General features: G+C 46.8%; 1 pseudogene; it reads left to right on the forward strand.

The window, feature by feature from the left end:
* The first annotated feature begins 1,347 nt into the window (after nt 1–1,347).
* LOC147988582 (subtilisin-chymotrypsin inhibitor-2A pseudogene) lies at nt 1,348–1,908 on the forward strand (annotated as a pseudogene).
* The last annotated feature ends 4,092 nt before the right edge of the window (nt 1,909–6,000 follow it).

Below are 6,000 nucleotides of genomic sequence, written 5' to 3' on the forward strand. Positions count from 1 at the left end.
ACGCATGTGGATCATTTCTACTCCCTCGTAGTTTAGGTTTTTAGCCTGTTCATCGTATTTGCTTTAGCGGCGACGATGACGATGCTAAATAAAGATTCTTTGGATCCTTCCCTAATGAGGCTATCAGTTCTATGGTTGGGGATGGATTTGGAAACCAGACTATTCAAATAAGGATGGCATGGCGGCGGCGGCGTCCTCGCGGTTGGCCTGTGTCCTCGGGCTCCGCCGTTGTGACGACCTTTGCTCCAGCGCCAGCGTGGAGCTTGAGAGTTAGTCCTGGAGCGGATGCAGATTGTGCTCTGCATCGATGACATCTGGAAGACGGAATGTCTGTTGGGCTCGTGGTTAGTGAATGGCAGGTATTGTTTCCTTCTTCGGTGTCTTAGTCGTGGTTGGGTGCCAGATTTGGAGTTCGATGACGTGTCCGGAGTGTTGACCTGGTCTGATTCGTATAACGACAAGGGCTTCACTTTTGATAAGCCACCTGGAGGTTCGCAGAGCTGCATATCAGCGATGCTGCCGCGTCGAGCTCGAGTGAGGAGGTGATTCGTCATTCTTTTCTTCGATGGCTGTTGTGGTGGTGACGGAGGAAGGTGATGGGTGTTGGTGTCAAGGTCAGAAATGTTCTACTACTGTTTCAGTTTTGGAGTAAATTGCAAAAAACCATCACAATTGGGGACTCTAATTTAAAAAACCACCACCTTTCGATTCTTTTTCAAAAACCCACCGCCATTGTACTGACAGTTTGCAAAAAACACTGATGGTTTGATTAAAGCAGTTCAAGTGAAAACCTGACAGATGAGTCCCACTGTCGGATGCCATGTGGCAGGGGAAATTGATGGAACAGACGGACATTAAGTGACCGGTCAATGGCTCCTCTGCCTCCATGGCATTTTGCCAAACACGTAGCGGGCGCACCAGAGTTGCAGCACGATGCGTCCCGCCAGCCGCCCACCTCGTCGGCAGCCGCCGCCCCGGCGCGCCACCACCTGCTTGGCCTGCTGTGACATGCTGCGCTCTGCGCTGGCACTTGCAGCGCAAAATCAGGCGTTCGAGCATGTCGGCATCGCCATCGAGAGCACTCCGCCGTCGACCACACCCAGCCTCCAAACGAACTGTTGCGGCGGCTTCGGGATTCCATTGGGCTGCGTTGTGGATCTTCGAGCAGTACACGTGAATGAGGAAATATATGTCCCTGTAAACTTTGCTTCGGAAGCACCTGAATTGATTCCGGCCAGATGCGTACATACACGAAGCGGACGTCGCCTAATCTCAAGCAAGGTATTGCCATGTCTCTGCCTATAAATACAGCATTTTCGTACTCGACCGATCGATCAATACAACACAATCAAATTACTAGTAAGTAGCGTCGTTCCAGGCACAAGCTGCTATAGCTAGCACTCTCCAGTCTAGATTTAACCGGTGAGTCACAACACCGGGTGCCTCTATTTTCTTGAGAAATCTTTAGACTTGGTTTAAACTTCTGTCTTGGTAGCGCGACGATGAGCTCCTCCGACAACGTTGCCGCCGGCGAGAAGACGAGGTGGCCGGAGGTTGTCGGGTTGTGCGCTGAAGAAGCCAAGAAGATCATCCTTGCAGACAAGCCCGACGCTGACATCATCATGCTGCCCGTCGGTACGCCGGTAACCAAGGACTTCAGGCCTGAGCGCGTCCGTGTCTTCATCGACATCATCGCCGACACCCCAAGCATCGGCTAGCTAGCTTCATGTGCATGGTCGAGACTCAAGAATAAGTTAATATAATGGACTAATAACCGCTGGTGGAGCATTAGCATGTCATGGATTTGAATATGTTTTAGTTGTTTTGGGCGTGTTTTCAATTCCCCTACATAAAAATATATTTCTCCCAGGTTTTTAATCCTCCAAATGTTGAAAATGAGATGGTAATCCTTAAATGAGTTAAAATTCTTGCGTATCTAGGCTTTTCTCATAAAGTATATTTTGCCCTTGTTGAAATGTCAAAGACGTCATGTCCACCTTTTGTTTGACCAAATTTAAATTTTAAATTATCAACATCTAAAATATCAAATAAATACAATATGAAGATATATTTCATCATGTATCATGGTTATATATTGATTTAGTGTAGTAAATGTTGATATATTTTATAAACTTTATCAAACTTCATGAAGTTTGACTTAAGACCAAACTAATGTGCATGTACTTCTCATGTGTTTTGCCTTCTCATTGTGTGGTTTTGCTTGTGGCGGTTGCTTACGTGCTAGCCATGTAAAGACCGGATGTGAACTAGTTTTGCTTGTATATATCTCTTGACGTGGTATTATGAGGCAACTAAAGCACCCTCTAGCGAAAAAAATAATCAGGAAGCAAGTCCCAATGTCATAGTATTTTTCATTTTTCTCGACCAAATTCATAAAAAAAACTACAATTCCTTCGTCTATTAAACATGTATCAATTTTTGCACCTTTTTGTACAAATCCAAATTCAAAGAAAAAAACCACCTGTTTATACAAGTACATTTCATAGCTAGGTGGACAAAGTCGTGAATCTTCTATGATGAAAGATTTTTGTCATTGCATACAACACATAAAGATCATCCACAAGACTTGCAAGTATACAATTACATATAATAAGATCGGATGGTAACATTACAACTATAGGATAAAAATGAGCAAAACCAACCGATGGCTTGATCACACAGCCCATCATAGTAGAACAAAGCTGGGCATACTTAAGGGAATCTCCAGAACAAAATAACAACCCATGCATGCTAGGGTTGTTCAGAATGAAAAAAAACCATGTTGGATGGGACTGGCTAGTTGGAAGCTGAAGCAACACCGCTGCAATCCCTGACAGCAACGGCATGATCGTTCCACTTCTAATGTTGTACATGCCAGAGTCTATAACAGGATTTGAAGTAAAAGCTGGACTGTGATAATCACCCTTGAAGCCCGACGCTTGCTTGAGCAGGCATGGACTTTGTGCAACGCTTGCTAACAGAGAGTGCTCGGCCACCCAAGTCATTGATCCTTCTCCATGCACCAGGGATGACACGCAAGTCTGGCTCAAAGACCTCAAATCCATCGGCGTGAGATTATCACATCACTTCTGCTTCACTAATTCACTACCAAGAAAATATCCAAAAAAGAGAGATGTGTACCTAAGGAAACGACTGAGCACCTAATGATGCTTCGTGTGCTTGCGCGTGAGGTCTGGTCTCACATCCTGAGATGATCTTTTTGCCGAACCAAGTGAATTGCAAAAAAAAATCGACATTGAAGGCTGCGGTTGCAGAAACCACAATTCTACGGTTTTGTGCCAAAGAAAATTAATTTTGCGCCTACTTTTTTTTGCAAAAAACACCAGTTGACTGCTTAGGCCATTTTGATGATGATTATGGCAGGTGGACCCCCCTTTTGTTGACATGGCGTAACAGTTCGGGTAGATATCGTTAGACGTTTTTCTTTCCAGAAAACTCCTTCCTCCAAAAGCAAAACAACCAATTCCTCCCCCCATGAGTGCTCAGGCGGCCCGTCGCTGGCGGCCACTTGCTCCGCCGCCAGCAGCCCTGCTCACGCCACTGGCCCTCCCACCGCGGGCCGCCCAGAGAGGCGCTTCATCACATAGCCGTCCAGGAGGCCCTGGAGTCGCCCCAGCCGCTCCCTTCTCCTTCCTCCTCTTTCTCTCCCTTCTCTCCTCCCGACACTATGGGAAACAGTTAATTTGCCGTCAGGAGGCGTCTTTGCTGTAAGCCTTTTGTCGAGCAGACGGTACAAAAAGGGTTTGCCGTCATCAGCAGATGGCAAAAAGAAAACGTCAAAAGATACTTTGCCGTCTGCAAAAAAGAAAAACATAAGGCAAAGAGCTTACTTTGCCATAAGCAAAAAAACTACATACAGCAAAGATCTTTGTTGTCTGCGTTTCTTATTACGGACTGCAAAGTATGCCTATTTGCCGTTTGTAATAATAAAAGCAGACGACATTGTCCTTTCCGTCTATAATAAAAAAGCAGACGGCAAAGTAAAGAAACACACCTCGCGGATCGATCTCCGGGATCGATGAGGTGGCACAATCTGTAGCGGCTCCCACCTGCCTCTCTCTCACCACACGATCTGTAGCGGGTGGGGATATGTTGATGGGTATTGTGGTGCTCGTCATCATCCATTTGTTCCTCGTCGCCACTGCACTTAGACTGTTCGTTATCGATCTATAAAGATTGTAGCTGCCAACTTTTGATGGTCAGGTGTCCTGTGAATTTTTTAATTAAAAAATTCTTTGCCGTTTGTATAGTAGATAGGCAGATGGCAAACGTTGGCTATTGGCTGACGGCAAAGTTGTAATCTCTGCCGTCTATTAATGGGATTGGCTGACGGCAAAGTCGTTGCCGTCTGCCCGATGAAAAGCTGATGGCAAAGTATTCTTTGCCGTCTATCTTTGCCGTTAGTCGGCTAACAGCAAGCTCTTTGCTGTCTGTACTCGTCAGATGGCAAACTAGTGGATTCTTGTAGTGTGACCTCTGTCTCACTGCTGCAGGTTGTGCCGCCGGAACACGCAGCACGAGCTGCCCCGCCCCCTAAATCCTTGCCGCCTCGTCGGTCTTTGTTGCTTCAGCTGCCCACCGACGGATCGACCTCTGCCGACGTCGAAAACTGTCAGATCTAGCGGGCATCATCGACCTCGAGCAGGCCCGCCCGCCCGAGGGATGCCTTGCAGCCCACCCACACCAAGCTCTACCACGCCCATGGTTCCCTGCTATGCCACGGCCAGTGGCGATGCCCCATGGGCACGTTCCTCCCAGACCCCGTCGGCACTGTCCCTCGCCGGCGAGGAGACCCCATGCGGGGCGACCCGCCGTGTTGCAGTGCGCAGGGCAGCTCAGGAGTTGATTGCTTTTTTTTGATTTTTTCTGAAGGCTGTCTATGGAAAATTTTAGGTTCATTGTGTAAATATGGGCAAACCCCCTGTCTAACGCCGTCTGTGTGGAACCGTCACACCACGCCAGCAAAAGAGGGGCCCACTTGTCATAATCATCATCAAAAAGGCCTAAGCAGTCAACTAGTGTTTTTTGCAAAAAAAAAGAGGCACAAAAGTAGTATTCTTTGGCACAAAACTGTAGAATTGTGGTTTCTGCAACTCTAGCCTTCAATGTCGATGTTTTTTGCAATTCACTCTGCCGAACCAGACATCCAGTGCAACCGGCGACGTCCTCACCCGGTGGTCTGCTCTTCAGCAGGGCATCCCTCCCAAGCTAAGAAAAGGTGTCAACTGGTTGATCCTCTGCTCGCTATGATACATGTGCTTGAGAGAAGCACAAGGGTGTTCAAGAACACCGCTCTGCTTCCTACATTAGTAGTTGATAAAATTCACCAGCATTTGCCTTGAGTCGCGGAAGGTGGGGAAAGATAGTCTTAAGCGAGTAGTTACTTAGTGTTGCGATGACGGAATGGGAAGTTTGGGCTGCCGTTTATGTGGTGGTTATTTGTATATGAGTCTTACTTCCACTACTAGGAAAAGGGCTAAAGATGAAATTGACACTAATGGCGCACCGGAGAAGTGGTGCGCCACTACTATATACTAATGGCGCACCATGTGGGGATGAGCCATTAGTGTGGAAGACACTAATGGCGCACCGTGCACAAGGTGCGCCACTAGTAACAAAATGTTTTTTTTCATTTTTTAAACATACTAATGGCGCATCCAGCCAGAGTGCGCCATTAATAGTTAGAACTACTAATGGCGCACCAGCCACAGAGTGCGCCACTATTGTATTTTTTTTTACTTTTTTGTAAAACTACTAATGGCGCACCGTTGCATAGTGCGCCATTACTAGTTTAAACTAGTAATGGCACACTGTGCCACGGTGCGCCATTAGTATAAAAATTATTTTTTTTACTTTTTTGCAAAACTACTAATGGCGCATGTCTGTGTGGTGCGCCATTAGTATGTTGGGTTACTAATGGCGCATGGCTGTTTGGTGCGCAATTAGTATCCTGGGACCAGCTAGATATTTTTGGACAGC

The sequence above is a fragment of the Triticum urartu genome, chromosome 1A (assembly GCF_056163025.1).
Source record: "Triticum urartu cultivar PI428250 chromosome 1A, HENAU_Tu73, whole genome shotgun sequence".
Taxonomy (NCBI): Eukaryota; Viridiplantae; Streptophyta; class Magnoliopsida; order Poales; family Poaceae; genus Triticum; species Triticum urartu.